At 48.7% G+C, this 19446-nt stretch overlaps 1 protein-coding gene across 4 annotated transcripts in view; it reads left to right on the forward strand.

Annotated features, from left to right (window-relative positions):
• LOC138580215 (alpha-2-macroglobulin-like protein 1) overlaps positions 1–19446 on the forward strand; it is a 1347911-nt gene that overhangs the window by 1113937 nt on the left and 214528 nt on the right. The window lies entirely within an intron of this gene.

The following is a 19446-nucleotide window of genomic DNA, read 5'->3' on the forward strand; positions in this document are numbered from 1 at the left end:
GAGATGTGTGGGTCCTGACTCATCTTCTCTGTGCTGGAGCATATCCTCGAGGAGGATTGAGTGGCCCTGGGGGGGGGTGGGGGCGGTCGCGTAGTGTTCCATCGTGTTCTGGTGCAATGCTTTATTCCCTTTATCCTTTACCATGAAAGCCAGAAGACCTGAGCTGGAGGGAGAGAGACCAAAGGAGGTGGTCGCCGGCAGCACACTATCCCGACAGTGCTGTGGGCCTGCTCGCCCACTGGGTCCCAGACCCTTAACCGTGATCAGGAAGTGTTGGTGTATCAGTGGTGCCCTGACAGCCCCCTCCAATCTCACCTCTGCCCGGGGCCCACTGCAGCAGCTGCCCGGTGCCGGTCACCTGCTACACATGCACCCAGGCTCAGCGATGCCCTGCTTGTGGGGCTGGGAACCCCTGGGCCTCCTCCCAGGTGTGGTCTGCCCCCCCCACCACCGTGTGCCCCAGATCTTCTGGCAGTGGGGATATCCCTGTTTGTGCACAGGGGGCTATGTCTCTGGCACTTTGCCCCATACAAGCCACAGCCACCACCTTCCAGGCACTAAGACCACTGTGGGGAGAGGCACCCGTGCCCTCTCCTACCGCGTCATCATATGCCGGTCCACTTCTTTTTCATCAGCGCCAGCTCCAGCCTGCCACGGCTCCAAAGCGGCTTTAGGGATGCCACCGCCCGCAGAGATTGCTCTGTCTCTGCCCTCTGCCCATGCAGTTGTGTCGCCTCCTCGCGGTTCTGCTGGCCCCTGCTGATCACCACGGGACCGACTGCAAGTTTTCCATTTCCCCTCCGTGCTCCTCAAAATGGCGCCCGGGCCTGTGCTTCTCCAGCGACTGCCGAGAGATGCAGCAGGATCTCAGGCTGACCAGCTCCGATTTCCACTGCTCGAGCAGCGGTGCCTTGCCCAGTCTCTCCCTATGCAGAAATATCACAATTGCAGGCAAGGAAGTACGCTCGGGAAACAGGGTAATTGTCAGGATATTTGTAGCTCGGTGGAGATATGGCTGCCTGCTTCTACATTGCGCGGCTGCTCAACAGCGCCACCCCATGTGTACAGTTTTTAAACATACATTTTACACATGATTATTACTCTTCTCTACATAGAACATGACTCCCAAATAATCCAATATGCAACAGCCAGACTACTACGCAGGATGAAAAGGTTGGAACATATCACCCCAGTATTACGTGGACTCCATTGGCTCCCAGTCAAGACAAGAATGCATTTTAAAACCCTCTGCATCGCCCATTATGTCCACCATGGAAAGTGTCCATTATCCTTCACACATAAGTTCAGCAGTGAAACTACAAGGAGGATCTTCATCTTCCCTTCTTGCTACAAAGCCCTCGGAGACCCAACTTTAACATATCTGCCTGCAAGTGAACCTCATGACCATCATGAAATAGCTCAAGGCATGACTCTTCAAGTTAACGAATCGGCGAAGCAGCATTGACCCAAGAGCTACCCAACATGAAACTAGACTGAATCTAACACTCATAGTACATGGACAATATCTCTAGGCCGTCCCACAAAACACAGTCCTTTGGAGGCCAACCGGATTGCAATCTTACCCAACCTTTACTCCCCCTCTCGTATTCCTCACTAACTCCTCACTACTAAACTCTTCCAACCTTACAACTCACTCCCCATCAGACAACCCACAAGTTCTAGTGTATCAAGTATAGACCTACCCTGTACATTTCTATCAGCAACCCCACTGCATCCATCTTCGCCTCTGCACCCAGGGGCAACCCGTACAGCAAACCCACCCACTGTTTACCTTTCCTCCCCAGAACACAGTGTCCATACCGGCACACAGGTAACAGGAACCTTTGACCTGCCCTTGTCTACACGACAGGCTTTCACATATGCCCTTCCTTCTCTTCCACAAACACCTACCGCCCACCCCACCTGTTTTCCTTGGAGTCACGCACAGAGATGCCAGCATTATTGGCAGATGTGTGCTGTATAAGGCCATGTTGGGTTAACTTACCCACTGTGGCCTAATAAAACTCCTATACGTAGATAGGCATCATGGGTGAAAATAAAATGTATCATATACTATAGTCCAAAAAAGACCACACACACAATCCAAGAGCAACAACCTTCAGATGAGACCCAAATTACATTTCAGGTGCGTCCGAGAGAGAAAAAAAAGAGACAACCATGTTAACAGTTTGAGACACTGACAACCGAATATTAAATCAAGCCTATCATTCTAAAATGTCTTCCTAAATGTTTATGAACAAACCCTCTTTCCCACAGAGTATAAAGGAGACTTTCCACCCGGGCACTGCTTTCATCCAGAATCCGAGAAGATGGCTTATGTTTCAGCTATGGTGTTTTGGCTTCCGTGAGATCTCTGCTCAGACACAGAATTTAGTGTGCATCCAAATCCTGAGGGTCACATTTATTGTTGAACAAAATGATCAGGGCACGTTGTAGAATGTCAGTACATGTAGCCATGTATGTTCTCTTAACTTCGTCCGACCACTGTTCTTAGGTCCGAGGGCAGTCAGCGAACACGTGCCGAGCATTACCAACATACCGAACACCTCACTAAAAGCCTGTCTTCTCAGGGAGCTGCGGAGGACATTTCTAACAATATAAGGAAAGTTCATTGTGTCTTGGATTGCTTGTTGGAACCAAGGTTCTGGCAAAATGGGCCTCAATAGGAATTTGGCCGTTGTGGTAAAAAAGTGGTGGTAATTCCATTGCTGCCATTTTTTTGGGGTGATAATGGAATTACCACCACTTTTACTGCACCAACGAATTCTGAGTTAGACCTTGAAGTGGAGGATTTACCTCCAGCAGCATGCTGGACATAAATTCTTCCAGAAACTGTGGATTTCCTGCACATAATTATGGACTGCAAACATGGGGATTTACACCACTTGTAATCCTGTGGTAAACTAACAGGACAAAGTGGTGGTGACGATAAACAATGTTGGTGTTAGTTCGGTAGATTTACAGCCGATTTAGCACCAAACACATAATGATGCCCAATGTTTCCTGCCGGTATATCTTAGGTAAATATTTGAGAATAAAGTGAATAATTATTCATCTGCTTATAGCTCATCAGACACAATCATTGAATAGTTCTGCATTGTAGCAGAGGTCTCATATAAAATTGGGGTATCAATCCGTTTCACACTATGGCAAGGGTGCATGAATGCCCCACACAACTTTTAGAGATACAGGCTCCAAGCAAAGAAGCATGAGGTGCTGCCTCCGTGGAGCGACCGCGACCCATGCAAACTAGATACAGCACTGATTCCCTTAAAAAGAAGCCTAGAGTTCCAGTAATACAGAAGACCAAAACCAAGGAAAATTCCACAACTTAAGTGAATAACAATGGCGGATGATCAAGCTGTATACCGCACAAGCTTTCTGAACCTAGGTGCCACCATAATGGCCAGCTGGATGCCAGTGAAAGCCCAGACAGAAAAGGTGCCAAACCAGCAACTTTCTTGCCACTCAACATTCATTTGCAGTCAAATACTGATGCCAATGAGAAACAAATGAGTTCTGCTTGCATTTGTTCTCCTCCTCAGAAACCATTTTCATCTGTCGCTAATGGTCCTGCTTTCTCCCTGTATTTTTTTCTGTCCCTTTTACTTTGGGCTATTAAGTGTCACTGCAACACCTATAATAGCCCAAACTATTGCATACCTATACTAATTCATGTGGACATAGGGAGAAGGGCTTGTGACAAGGGGCAAGCTCGAATGACATTGAAGGAGGGATACACAGTATAGTTTGGTTTTGTTTGGTTAATGACCCCTCCCATTCCCTGCCCCTAGCCATGCTAATCCCTATGGCTAATCCCACCCATTCCTGCCCATCTAGGGAACTCTTTTAGCTCTGAGCCCTTCCATAGTCCCAGCCATCTTGGATGACTGTCTCTAAGGAAGCTCTCTGAAGGGAAATGGGAAATATAACATGCATCTTCCAAATAAATTAATACATTTTCAGGTGATTACCGCTTTTTTTTTACAATTATTTTTTCTGTTTATATGTAGAGAGAATTTCAGATATATGTAAGATACGATTTCACAAGTACATCAATTAACGTTCTTAAATGGATTAACACTATTTTTGGTGTATACACCAATTTCTTGTGATCGTCCTGACAAAGATTAAATGTGCTAGAGGCACTGGCCCGAGGACTGATGATGACACGCTGCCGTGCTCCCTTCTTATATTTTCTAGATGACCAAAATTACATGTGTCTGGGCTTTGGTTTCAGAGGCGCGTGCACGGAAGAGCTGAAAATCATGTACTGTACAAGTTTAAACAACGACCTTTCATTTCTGCGGCCAAGCTGACGTGGGTCTAAATTTAGCAGTTGTAGTTCACTAAGCTGCTTGTTAAGCTGCTTGACTGAACACTTGGCTCGGGGCAGGCCTGAAATTAACGAGACGGTTCGTGGTTTACTATTGTTCTTTGCACTTGGGTCCATTGGGAGTTCGAGGATTAGGTGGCGATATTGTCAGATTATGTGGACAAGTCTGGCGATTTGTGCTGTGGAGAAGTGAGACAAGCACATTCAAACAGAGGGATGAAGGCCAAGCAGCAACAGGCGCGTTTTCATTGGTGAGTTCGCAACTCAGCATCTTGAATATGCCACACGATGTGATGATGCCTGTGTTGGGCTTGTCGCTGGGCACAATGAGAAAGAGAGCGATGCTGTCAGCGGCGCACCACCCCCATACTAGGAGAACAGCTTTTGTCGCACGTGCATCATAGCCACAGCCAGCATTGTAGCGCGCAGAGTAAGGGCATGCGGCAAGTGTGTGCATTTCACGAAAGCGCAGGGTCGACTCTCTGCTAGGCCAGCAGTGCGCTAGCTTGTCCCCACTTCCCTAACCTCTTCTAAACTCGGAATGCTCCACACATTTAGGTAATGTACCCATTGTTACTGAACGCAGCACTAAATAAAGGAAAGTAAACAAATGTTGACTGTGACTAAGAGCGTAAGCATGTTTTTCAGGCTAAAATATATCTTTCGGACATTCTGCATCTGTCTGTATTCATATTAAGGTTTGCAGTTCAGAGGGCCCACTTCCCTCTTTCTGAGACCTCTCGTCATATGTCACCGAAGAGTGGGGCAGAAATCCAGAGGGTGGACGGGGAATCAGCCCAAATCCCACCCAAAGCACCAGACCCTTCAGTCACAGCACAACCCACCAGCATTCATATCACTAAATACCTTGAAGCAAAGTCACCGCCTCACCGCCACATACAGCACCGATGCACCATCCAGGCCCACAGCACGTGTAACCCCCCCTTCCAGTGGCACTGCCACATGGGCACATCACGCCACTCCACCTGTGCCAGCAGCACTGCTATCAAACAGCATGCAAACAATACACTATTGTCACATACCCTGGCTTAAAGCAGAACAGTTCCAGCCCTCACTTATCACAGTCACTGCAACCCTCTGCCAACAGCACTGATAGCAAGCAATGGAAGCATTGAAGCACCGTTCCATATCCACAAAAGGTCAGCTCCCACCAACAGCACTGCCAGTTGCCACCATCACACCCCCACCGAACTGCCATCATCATGCCATCAAACAACCTGAAGCAGTTACACTGTCACCATAGGCTCCTGCCCACAGCTCCCCTCCTACAAACTCAGAAGCAAACCAAATTCCACCAAATACTGCTTCCCGCAGGTTAGCCACCCTCCCACAGTAGTCATCATACCCTTGCTTCTAGTGCTTCAAACTACGACTGTGCCAAAAGCAATGCCACCGCACTCCTGTCCAAGGGACTACCACCACCTACTGTGCATACAGCACAACCCTACCACTACCTCTGCTTACAACCACACATCCACAGAGCAGTGCTACCATCACTTACACCTTTATCAACATCACTGGTGCCTCCCTTTGGAACAGCCTCCCTGCCTCTTTCTGTCTTGAGCCGGCCATCCTTAAGTTCCGGAAACTTCTCAAGACCTTCCTCTTCTCTTCCTCGTTCTCTCTCCCGCTCCCCTGCTAACCCCCTTTCTCTTCTCTCCTGCCTCTCTCCTCCTTTCTCTTCCCCAACTTGCTCAGTTCGCTGACTAGTCTCCTGGTGCACCTCCAGAGCCTCACAACTCCCAGGCTCCCCCACCAGTTCTGCACTTGACTCCGGGCCTCTGCACTCTGCTCGGCACCGTAGGGCTGTCACAAGATGTGGTGAGGCCGGGGGCAAAACATTTCACGAGGCCCCCTTTTGATGTTACGTACTGGGCCAGCGACAGCACCTTCGCAACCAGGGGACTCGAGAAATCTCCCCTTGAGTTTGTGTGGAGGAACCCAAATACAGTTTTATTACTACAAATGCAAATCAACTACAGCAAAGTTAGGTTTCTCTACTGAAGAAAGGTTTTATGCCAGACTAACCTTTGTATCATAGGCATAAACATATATAGGATGTCATGACGGCTTGTGGTGCCTGACGCCAGCATTGAGGAGCACCCTGCCCCTGTGTGCGCATTAAAACATACATCATACACAGTGACAGATGGATGTTGTACAGTGGAGGCTGGTGAATTTCTGAACTGAAGAAGCTTAAATGTTTGTGCCAATTATGCCGGATCGGCAGAGCACATTGAGGGTGCCCAAAACAAACAAGGGTTATTTGAGGGGGTTTCTTAATCCCAAGAAAATGTTTGAAACATTGGGTTACAATTATGCATTTTACAGCACTTTCTTTGTAAAATTGGGTAGAAAGTCATACAGTTTGCAATTGGTTTTGTATGGAAGCGCATGGCAAATCCTAATAGTTGCAAGTCACCAACTGTGCACAGGAACATTTTCCAATATATTGCATGCCGCCGTTGCACACACCATATGCTAGTATAAAGAAATATTCATGCTGGTTGTTCCCATGTGGTCCTTGCAGGCTGCATCAATATATGCCATTATTACCATGTTCGCCCTCCCAGCCAGTAAACACGCCATGCCACAGAAAGTATGTCCAGGCTCACTGTGCACCATAAGTGTTATTACTGGCTCGAATGGCCTAAATTCAATTTAACAGGACTTCAGTGAAAGACACGTAGGGTGCAACACCATTGAGCGGTTCAGACTCTAGCCCTCTCCTGAAATGTTGGGTTTTGTTGACTCAACCTGGCTACTTGGGCAGAGCCAGCCCCTGGCTAGGGAGGGCTGAAGCCCTCCCGCTTTGAGGGAGAAGGCATCTCTCGAAGTGTCGCCAGCCCGTAGCTCTCATTATGGAGCAGCAGAAGCATCAAACATGCAGAGTACAAATGCCTATCCATCCAACAGACAAACTTTGATAAAGCCAAAGTCTTAACTTCTGGTCTCAGTTTTTAGATGGCCCACCTCTCCAGAGATTAGCATAGCATTATGAAAGTAAAGCGCCTCTGAATTGGGGTGAAAGGTACGACTAGTTGGCAAAGGGAAGGTGAAATTGCTCTTATGATATGATATGATATGATAGTTTATTTATATAGCGCCTATACACAACGTGTTTCAAAGCGCTTCAAGGAGGGAGGGGAGCAAAGGAAAATACAGTTACATTCAGCAAAGTCCTTGAAGCAGTACAGAATGTAAAAATAACTATCATAATAGGCCTGTCGACATTTCTGATAGTGCAAGTGCATAGAACAAGTAAGGCAAGAGGTAATGGATAGGAGGAGAACAAAGCAAGCAGTAACATTACTATGTCTGACGACAATTTACGCAGTGCAGGTGGTAACAAGAGGAGGGGTGGGAGGGGGGGCAAGGGTACGGAGGGGAAAGGAGAACAAGGCACGATACTGAACAAAAATGTCAGTGACAAATTTGAAAGTAGGGGAGGGGGGGAGGAAGAGAACAAGGGGGGAGGAGGGGGGACAGACAAGCTGCTATCGAGAGTCACGGAACAAAAGATAGGAGTAAGTGCTAGGAGCTCTTCAGCTTCCTAGCTGGGCTCAGGGTTTTGGAGGGAAGTGGGAGCAGGGCTGGTTGAAGATGTGTCAGGGCTGGTGGGGGCCCATTTCTTTGTGATGCGTGTGGGGCACCCCAGGCGTACAGATTGGAAAAATAGGCCAATGCACCTGTGGAGTGCTCAAATCAATAATTAAGTCAAAATAATACAATGAGGTGGTTAAAAGTTGCAGACTATCAGTAGGTGTCTGTGTCAAAAGACTGCCAACATGGGGGCAGCTGCTTGGGGGCCCATTTCAACTGCAAAATCTGAAAGACCCAGATGCCATCCCTCAATGGGGAGACCGACAGCGCAATGGGTTTATTGGCCCCAAATTGGCCCCACTCACTATCTGCTTTCAAAACTGTCATCCAGCCCCTGCTGGGCTGACCAACAGAGCTGTGGCCAAATGGAACAAGACACAGACATTAAACGAGGCCTGGGCTTCGCTGTTCAAAGGCCCTGAAATTACTAGCATAACACATTTCACTGTTAGCACCTGCATTCATAAACATACATTTTTAGGTAATTGAAATTGTGATGTGGAGTTTGCACTTGCATGCCAGGATAGTGATTAGAAGGGAAGTGGTGACATGAGACAACTCATTCTCATAGCAGTCCTTAAGTGTGACATTTCAGAAATGAGGGTGAGAGGTAGCTGCTTGTAACATTGAAGCTTCATCAGAATAGTCTCATTCGAATGTGGAAAGATATTAGATGTGCCCACAAAAGTAAGTTTGCCCCTCCCCCACAGGCTCTGAATTTAGTATCCCTCCCAACATTTGAAATGTTAGCCCCACTCCATCGCCCCCCGAAAATTTTGCCTAGGTGCACCTCTGATGCCAAGACCCCACCCCTTAATTAAGTGGCCTGCAGGTCTGCTAAATTTAGGGGTGGGGGCTGGCGCACACACTCACATACAACACTTTCAACCATGCATTCATCCACCAGTAACACACCTCCTTGCATGCACGCATACCTAAAACCAAACACAGCATTGACACCAACTTAAACACCAACATACTAGCACACATGCACATATACATACTCATTTAATTTAAATACACATATATACTACACATATATACACATTTAAATTAAAATAAAAAACATTTACCTTACCTCCATGCACCCCTGAAAAGCCCCCGAGAAGCCATGGGGGACCGGATGGCGCTCACTCCAACACGTAGACATGCTCCCTGACAGAGAGAACTTCTCTCCCATCAGTCAGCATGTTCACGCTGAGCAACGTGAACACACTGACTGACAGGAAAGGAGTCCTCTCTTATCATTCAGCATGTCCACGTTGTCAGCTGAAAAAGGGGAGACAGCAGAGCTCACTTCTGAGCCCTGCCATCTCCCATTATTTTGCTGTTTGTTCCAGAGCCAAACGGCTTTGCAACAAACAGCAAAATCATTGAAGTGTCAGAGAGGAGACCGCAAGAGGTCCCATGTGTGAATAATGGACGCGGGTGGACTGTGCTGCCTTCTACTTAGGGGAGGGGGCCCCTGCAAGCGCAAGGCCTGGGGACGTTTGCCCCTCCTGCCTCCCCGCTCGTGATGGCCCTGCTGCACCGCTGCACTTGGTATATGTTCCATGAGAGGGGCAACCACTCTGCACTTAACCTAGGCCCCTGCTGGACTGGGTGCACTTGTCCCCCCCTCCCTCACGCTTCCTGTCTGCGCACTTGCACGTCCTTGAATATACTAGGCCTAGCAAGATTGTCTGTCCTTTCCTCCCTCTGTCTCCCCTCCCTAGCTTGGTTGTGACTGAAATACTTGTGCACATGCGCTTTAGTGATGACCTTCCACCAATTCAATATAATATTGCCAGGCCTAGTACGGTAGTTCACTGTCTTGTATGTCCTCTTCCCTCTCCCCACCCCCTGCTCTCCCCACTCTCTGTCATGCATTTACACTATCTGATAAATCGTTAGGCATAGCACAGTAGTTTATTGATTGTATGCTCTTTTCCTTCTCCATCCCCTTCTCTCTTTCCTTCCTGTTATGCACTTGCACTAGTAGAAATGCCTCTGGCTTAGTATGCTAGTTATTTTTGTTAATTTTGTTAGATCATTCGGAAACTTCAAGGCCTAAGAATGATAACTGTACACCTTGTTCGCTTCCCGCCTTGAAGCGCAGTGCTTTGAAGCACTTCACTTGTGTATACGCGCTTTACAAATAAACAATTACAATTCGAAAAACGCTTATTGACTAAGGCTGTTCCCTGTCTGTGCCACCAGTCGCCACCTACAGTCACCAGGGCAGGAGCCCTGTCGCCCGCCTGTTAGCTGGAAGATCAGCTGTTACACCGATCGCCATCGCTGCAGGAGCAGCGTGACATGTGCTCCGCCTTGCCTGCGACGCTGAGATCGACCACTTTCTGATCGCTGTACCAGTTCCAACAGCAGATTTAGTCTTTTTATCTTGCCTCTGCATACGTCATTGCAAGGCCAGTCCACGTGGAGCATACACTCCATGGTCATATGTGATTACGCTGACCTAAGATGGCCGCCACCCATAAAATGAGTTTTGGTTTACATCTGTTGCCTAGCAACCCATTCAGGTAGGCCTTATAGCCAACCAACGGAGACCAGAGGCGGAAGCCGGCCTCCTTCGACAAAGGTCCATTGACTAAGGCCATTCCCTTTCTGTGCCTGTCTGTGCTGTAACGGCCGCAGGGCACTCCTCGCTGCACACCGGCAAATCTGTGCTTATATCTCACCCCCATCTCTGAACACTATCCCTATCATAGCCTCTTGTGGACATTCTTCCTGCACCCCCCCCATTCCCAAAACACACTCTGACCAAGGACTGTAAATGACGACCACCACCCAGTCTAAACTGTGCAGTAAGCTTACCAATCACTAAACGCTGCAGCCTAACATTTAATTGTACTCCATACAGTGCTCCTCCTCATGTATAACCTGCAATTACCGAAATGCCTTTATTGTTACTAGCATCCTGCGCATTTTAGTAATGTGTCATCTGGTACCATCTTGAATGTCATAGTAAAGTATTTGTTGCATCTATGTATATTGTATGTTGTGCGATTTAGATAACTTATACTGCTAACAGCGACCACGTTGTCTGCCGCATATTCCCACTTTGCCCATTCGACCTCCCTAATTATCTTATGTGCCCACCTGGTATTATGGTATCCTTAACCAACTCGCTAGCTGAATGGCTCCTGCACCCTTGGAAGTGTTGCCATTGCATTTATTAAGGCCGACCTGTGCTATTGATTGCCATTGCTTTTACCAAGGACCACCTGTGCTTTTGCTTGTCATTGAATTTATCAAGGCCCCCCTGTGCTATTGCTTGCCATTGCATTTATCAAGGCCCACCTGTGCTATTGATTACCATTGCATTTTTGAAGGCCACCTGCTGCTTTAATTTTGGAATAGCCTATGCAACCTGTTGTTAGGCCTGCTGAGTTATTGTTGGAATAGCCTATGCACCCTGTTGTTAAGCCTTCTGATTTAATTTTGGAATAGCCTATGCACCCTGTTGTTAGGCCTGCAGCTTCATTGTTGGAATAATCTATGCACCCTGTTGTTATGCCTGCTGCTTTCATTTTGGAATAGACTATGCACCTTGTTGTTGGGCTTGCTGCTTTAATTTTGGAATATACTATGCACCTTGTTGTTAGGCCTGTTGTCCCACCTTAGACATCTAACCTAACCTTAGGCCTAATCAATAATCAGCAACGCAAAGGGGGGTCTGGGAGTCTCTCTACCAGCACAAACACAGCCCAATGACCTGTTCTTGGGTCAATAACCTCAGGGACAGACTCTACCAAATCTTTAGCTCACTGTCCCTTTCACAGAGAAGAAAGGTCCCTGCATATCAGCCTTTGTCCTGCCCAGGGGCATTCCAGTGCCGAAATGCTTGGCAATTCCCCTCTGAACAAGAGTACCAACAGCAACCCAATACACGTGTTTCAGCCTTGTTGGGCATCATCAGTGAGGTGGAGCTGTGCCTCTCTAAGAAAAGTCGAGAGCTGTGCCTCTCTAAGAAGCCGTGGAGCGAAGGCCTGGAGACAAGGCCAGCACCCCTCTTTGCAGCTCAACTGCGAGGGACTGCCAGCATGACCCCCGCAAACTGCCGCCCTCCCAGCTGATCTTCTGATCAGTTTCGGTGCACCGGAGTGCCCGACAAGAAGCCCAACAGCTGATCTGCACCACAAGGCCTTGGAAACCTCCAAGAGGGCCCCCACGGTCGCCGCAGCAACCAACATGCCGACAATCACACTGAGGAAGCCGGATTGGCTGAGCTCTGTTCCCCGACCCTCCCCTCCCCTCCTGCTTTAAATGGAGGGGAGGTGCACCGGGAGGCGAAGCCGTGGAGCGAAGGCCTGGAGACAAGGCCAGCACCCCTCTTTGCAGCTCTGCTGCGAGGGCCTGCCAGCACGAACCCCGCACACCCGCCGCCCTCCCAGCTGATCTTCCGATCAGTTTCGGTGCACCGGAGTGCCCGACAAGAAACCCAATCCCTGATCTGCACCACGAGGCCTTGGAAACCTCAAGATGGCCCCCACGGTCGCCGCAGCAACCAACATGCCGACAATCACACTGAGGAAGCCGGATTGGCTGAGCTCTGCTCCCCGTCTCTCCCCTCCTGCTTTAAATGGAGGGGAGATGCACCGGGAGGCGAAGCTGTGGAGCGAAGGCCTGGAGACAAGGCCAGCACCCCTCTTTGCAGCTCCGCTGCGAGGGACTGCCAGCATGACCCCCCGCACACCCGTCGCCCTCCCAGCTGATCTTCCGATCAGTTTCAGTGCACCGGAGTGCCCGACAAGAAGCCCAACAGCTGATCTGCACCACGAGGCCTTGGAAACCTCCAAGATGGCCCCCGCGGTCACCACAGCAACCAACATGCCGACAATCACACTGAGGAAGCCGGATTGGCTGAGCTCCACTCCCCGTCCCTCCCCTCCTGCTTTAAATGGAGGGGAGGTGCACCGGGAGGCGAAGCCGTGGAGCGAAGGCCTGGAGACAAGGCCAGCACCCCTCTTTGCAGCTCTGCTGCAAGGGACTTCTAGCACGACCCCCCGCACACCCGCCGTCCTCCCAGCTGATCTTCCGATCAGTTTCGGTGCACTGGAGTGCCCGACAAGAAGCCCAACAGCTGATCTGCACCACGAGGCCTTGGAAACCTCCAAGATGGCCCCCACGGTCGCCGCAGCAACCAACATGCCGACAATCACACTGAGGAAGCCGGATTGGCTGAGCTCCGCTCCCCGTCCCTCTCCTCCTGCTTTAAATGGAGGGGAGGTGCACCGTAAGGCGAAGCCGTGGAGCGAAGGCCTGGAGACAAGGCCAGCACCCTTCTTTGCAGCTCTTAGCTGCTCGTCGCCATCCACCAAGACCGACCTGCTATCGCTGTCTGGAGGTAAGAGGATCCATGCATCCCCTCCCATCCTACTCCTCACAGCTGATTCTAGATGCGATCGGCTACGCGCACGCACCTTCTATGCCCCACACAGATCTGCTCCACAACCCATAAGCATACGGAATACTCGCTTACCTTTGAGACCCAGTGCCATCTCCAGACCATGTGCCACAGGTACGCTCTCGCGCACCAGAACCCCTTGTACCTCTCTCCAGATGAACTCCCTCCAAGGCCCCCACTCCTCATCCAACACAGCCATCAGTTCTGTCTCCAGGGCACTAGACACAAAAACTAGAGCTAAATCCCTTGCACTCTCTAAGGTCAAATCTGAGGTATACAAAAACGCAAACTTAATGCCTGTGACCCCTGAAATGGGACCCCCACTATTGCCAATTCTTCTACCTCACCAGTTTTATGTATTGATGTACCTGCCACTGTTACCATGCCTGTGACCCCTGAAAATGGGACCCCCACTATTGCCAATTCTTCTACCTCACCAGTTTTATGTATTGATGTACCTGCCACTGTTACCATGCCTGTGACCCCTGAAAATGGGACCCCCACTATTGCCAATTCTTCTACCTCACCAGTTTTATGTATTGATGTACCTTCCACTCTTACCATGCCTGTGACCCCTGAAAATGCGACCCCCACTATTGCCAATTCTTCTACCTCACCAGTTATATGTATTGATGTACCTTCCACTGTTACCATGCCTGTGACCCCTGAAAATGGGACCCCACTATTGCCAATTCTTCTACATCACCAGTTTCATGTATTGGTGTACCTGCCACTGTTACCATGCCTGTGACCCTGGACACCACTGCCCCCCCACCAGATTCCACCCCCCCCTCACCTCCCCATCTCAAATGTGCCTTGATTAATGCCCAATCCGTCAACGCCCATGCCCTGGACATCCATGACCTCATCACCACGAACAACCTAGACATCCTCTTGGTCACTGAAACGTGACTGCATGAAGCCTCAGGCCCTGCGCTCTCCCTTGCACTCCCACCTGGCTACACTGTCATTAGGCAAGACCGCCCCACCAAAGGTGGTGGAGTAGCAATCATAGCCAAAGACTCAATCAACATCAGAAAAAATGATAAAACTACAAACGACACCAGTGACTACCTCCAACTTAAACTCTCCACCTCCCACCACTGCACCATTACACTCCATCTGGTCTACCGGCCACCCGGCCCCATAGGAGACTTCCAATCCACCATCACTCACCTCCTGGCAGACAACCTAAAGAAATCTACCAAAGCGATCCTCCTTGGTGATGTCAACCTTGGTCTTAATGACCCCAAGGACCCTGCTTCCAAAGCCCTCAACTCAGCCCTTGAAACTCTGGGCTTCTCCAACACTGTCACAGACCCAACCCACTCATTGGGCAGGACACTTGACTGGATTGCTCAGCTCAACTGCCCTCTAACAATCACAGACAACTACCCCACCCCATGGTCTGACCACCACATCATTACCTTTAACATCCCCACCTCCTCCCCTCCACCCCATCCTCCCCATTCCCTGCCACCCGCCCTCACCAGAAGCGCTCGCCTCCTCACCAAAGAAAGACTCCTTCCATTCCTCCAGGGTCCTGCCTTCAGACCTCCCTTCTCCAATGACCCAGAAACCCTGGCGCAAAATTACAACAAGGCTATATCGGCAGCAATCAATTCCATTGCTCCTCTCAAACCCCAGAAGTCCAAACCCACAAGCCACACCAACACCTGGTTCACCCCAGACCTACTCAAACTCCGGATGGACAAACGCTCTGCCTTTGTGCGCTGGCAAACCTCCCAAGATGACGATGACAAACTTGACTTCAAAACCCGCTCAAAGGAATATAAAAAAGCCATCATCCAAGCCAAAGCCAAATCATTCGAAGCCAGAATCTCCAAAGCCAATTATAATACCAAGGAAATGATCACCATATTCAGGGAACTCGGAACCCCTACCTCCACACCCCAAAACTTCACTAAAGACAAAGCCTGGTGCGACGGCATCCAAACTGCCATGCGCAACAAACTAGACCTTCTTCAAGCCAAAATCTTGAACTTCAGACTCTCTCTCCCCACCCCCCATCTCCTGCCCCTCCCCCCTCTCTCCAGATGCCTCCCCCACCTTCTCCTTCAAAACCATCACGGAGAAAGACATCATTAACCTAATGAAAGGCATCAAACCCTCAAACTGCAAAGGAGACCCCTGACCCGCCACCATTATCAAGGATTATGCCGACTCCCTCGCCCCATTTCTCACAGCCTTTGTCAATGCATCCTTCACCACAGGGATAGTACCCTCCTCCCTCAAGGCAGCATGGGTCAGGCCTCTCATAAAGAAACATACTCTTGACCCCACCTCACCTAACAACTACAGACCCATCTCCACCGTCCCCTTCCTTCTTAAAATCCTGGACAAAGCAGCCTACCTGCAAGTCCAGCACTTCATCGAAGAGAACCAACTCCTAGGCTTGAGACAATCTGGGTTCCGCCCAAAACACGGAACTGAGACCGCCTTACTGGATTTAAAAAAAACAGATGGATGATGCCAGAGACCTGGGCAAACCTGTCCTGCTCCTCCTCTTTCTCTCTGCCGCGTTTGACCTTGTGGATCACAACGTCTTATGCCACCACCTAACCTCCACTGCAAATTTTTCAGCCCATGCTAGTGCTTGGGTCACATCTTTCCTACATGGAAGGACCATGCAGGTCTTCTCTGACCTAGCTACTGCATCCCCAACCATTATGCTGTGTGGGGTCCCACAAGGCTCCTGCCTCTCTCCCACCCTCTACAATATATTCACTCACCCCCTCTTCCTCATCCTTGACGCCATTGGGATCTCATACACTAATTACGTGGACGACACGCAGATCCTCGTGACCCTGACAGGCGACTATGAAACTGACTCCAAGACCCTCAACACCATCTATAACACAATCCAAACCTATATGGCTGCCAACAGCCTCTGGCTCAACTCTGACAAAACCGAACTCCTACTTGTAGGCTCCCCTGACACCCTCAAAAACTTGACGCACAGTTCACCCACTTCACCATTGACTCTATCACAATCCCAGTATCTGAGTCAGTGAAAACCCTAGGCGTCTACCTGGACTCTAGTCTGTCCATGACCAGACAGGTGAACTCCATTGCCTCCTCAGCTGCCTACCAGGCCAAACTACTCAATGCAGTTAGACCCTACCTCTCCAGTGACACCTGCACAACATAGCTAGGGCTATCACTGGTTCACGGCTGGACTATTGCAATGTTCTCTTCCTAGGAACCTCCACAAAAAACCATGAGAAACTGCAAGTTACTTAAAACAACGCCCTACGCGCAGCACAAGGCATCTCCAAAAGGGAGCATATATCTACTGCCAGAAGAGCCTCCCACTGGCTACCTATAAAAGAGAGGATCATCTTCAAAACCCTGACCCTCACTCACAAATGCATCCACTCCGCAGCACCAGCCTACCTGGCACAAAGGATACACCTGGCCATGTCCTCAAGACCAACCAGGACCCCCCCATATCAACCTACTCACCGTACCCATGGTAAAAAGAGCAAATGCAGGGGGTAACAGCTTCCCCTATCTTACGGCTCTACACTTGAATGCCCTCCCCACTGCCCTGCGAGCTGAACCTTCTCTGACAACCTTCCGCAAAACCTTGAAAACCACCCTGTTTGCTTGATTCTCTACCGTTCGTCATGTACACCCGCCATATGTATATTTGACTTGTGTACGCCTCCATGCACAATATGTGTTACACCTATGTACCCAATGCTGTAACTTATGCATAATGTAACTAAGCTTGCTGCAAGTAACAGCGCCACAATGCCCTTGGCTGCCTGCGCGCTATAATAATGTAAAAAATTAAATAAAATAAATAAAAGTGAGCAAGGGGCCCACATCTGGATCCCCCTGGTAACTTAGGGTTAGACCCAAAGTTAATTCATGAAAAACAAAGGGGGTTCTGGGAGTCTCTCTACCAGCACGAACACAGCAAACAATAATAAGCAACGTTCCTCACTGGAATTTAACCATCCTTAAATATCATGCACGCTCTGTTTCTATCATTGATAAGTGCACTTACTGCACAAAAACAGCTCCTCTCTATCCCACACAATGCTCGACCCGCGCACCACCTTTGTCCAACAATGCACTGCGATCTGAAGGAAATTAAGGCAACACCATTTTTACCTCCCCTAAAACTTAATGCTTTGGACTTAATAATCAGGCCCACACACTTCCTACCAAAACTAAACTTAAACTTCAACTCTTAAAAATTAGATCAACTGAGTAGTGAGTTTCAACCTTCAACATTACCTATCAGGCACGTAAACAGATTCCAGATCAGTTTAAGGCCCTTAAGTCATCCTTGCCTCACGCCAATTAGAGGCCTTAGACTTGGCAACAGACTCCAGTCATTATATCATGATAAGGGAACTTATACCAATGCTGAAGCTTCAAGCCATCCCTGTCCGCCTCCAGACAGAAATGGGAGACTCCTAACTTCGTCAAACACACCTAACGCTAATCTGTCAACAGTTATTCCCATAAAAGGCACCATTGTACCCAGGAAAGTCTCAATGAAAAATACAACCAACCATAATAAGTTACCAAAACAACATAAACAAAGTACCATCCCAACTCAAGTCGGTACACAGACTATTAACGGTGGGTTAATCAATGCCAGATCACTGGTAGCACATGCAACAGACATTGCTGATCTAATCACTGCCGATAACCTAAACTTCCTGGCCATCACAGAATCCTGGCTGCATGCTGCAGCAGGACCGTCAATCATACTTGCTGTGCCAGACAATTAGAGAATTGTAAGAGAGGACAGAGTAGATGCCAGAGGCGGTGGAATCTGCATCATAGCGAAATCAAACCTAGACCTAAGACTAGCCACTTCGCATAAACTCTCATCTTGCGAACTATTGACTGCCAAAATACCAACTGACAACTCCCACACCATAACAATCCAGCTAGTATACAGACCCCCCGGCCGACAGGCACCTTCAAGGACGATCTGATGCTACTAATGACAGACAATGTCAAAACATCATCCCAAATCCTAGTACTGGGCGATTTTAATCTGGGACTGAACGACCCTAACGATTCCCAAGCACTAATAATTGCCAACACAATGACAGAACAAGGCTTTAACCTAAAAGTCACCCAACCTACCCACAACAAAGGTAGGACCCTTGATTAGGTAGCGGACCTTAATTGCAACACCTTAATTACTGCCATCACTCCCCAATCTTGGACAGATCACTATCTTCTGTTATTCACCCTCCCGATAAACCCTCAAAAAACTAAACTAAACCTAACAGTACCTCAATGTCAGACAAGGAACCAACGTAACATCACAGTGTAGGCTATCCTGCCACTTGTGATCCCTACGCTAAATGCATCAGAGGATATCACTGACCCTAACAAACTAGTAGAGATATGCAACTCCTCCATGACCAAAGCTCTGGATATCATTGCCCCCCTCAAATTGCACAAAGGTAAACCAAGAGCACATTTGAACTCTTGGTTCACCTCTGAATTAAAATATCTGCGGGCTGAAAAAAGAAAGTAAGAACCTATTTGGAAGCTCATCCCTTCTGCGGAGAACAAAATGAATCTAAGGAATATATCTGCTAAATACAAGGAAGAAATACTGAGCACTAAACAGGAATTATACAATAATAGAATTAATCAGGCCAGCTCTAGCACAAAAGAGCTATTTGTGATTTGTGATCCTTAAAGAGATGGAGACAGCCATTACCCCAGTGGATACATGCGTAAAGGACCAACTCTGGTGCACGAACATTCAGAATGCTCTCACCAACAAAATAGCCACTTTCTGAAAAAAGAAAAAAACGTGCAAAATATAGGCAACATCCACACAAAACAGAATACCAATCCACCCCAGGTTTTACATTTTCTAAAATCTCTGCCTTGGAGGGACAAAAAATAATTGCTTCCCTCAAGCCCGCACGATACCAAGGCGATAGCTGCCCGGCACAAATAATTAGAGATGCTGCTAGAGATCTAGCACCTTTCATATCCAAACTAATCAATGCCTGATTTACATCGGGTATAGTACCTAGTAACC

The sequence above is a fragment of the Ambystoma mexicanum genome, chromosome 3p (assembly GCF_040938575.1).
Source record: "Ambystoma mexicanum isolate Mex_15411 chromosome 3p, UKY_AmexF1_1, whole genome shotgun sequence".
Taxonomy (NCBI): Eukaryota; Metazoa; Chordata; class Amphibia; order Caudata; family Ambystomatidae; genus Ambystoma; species Ambystoma mexicanum.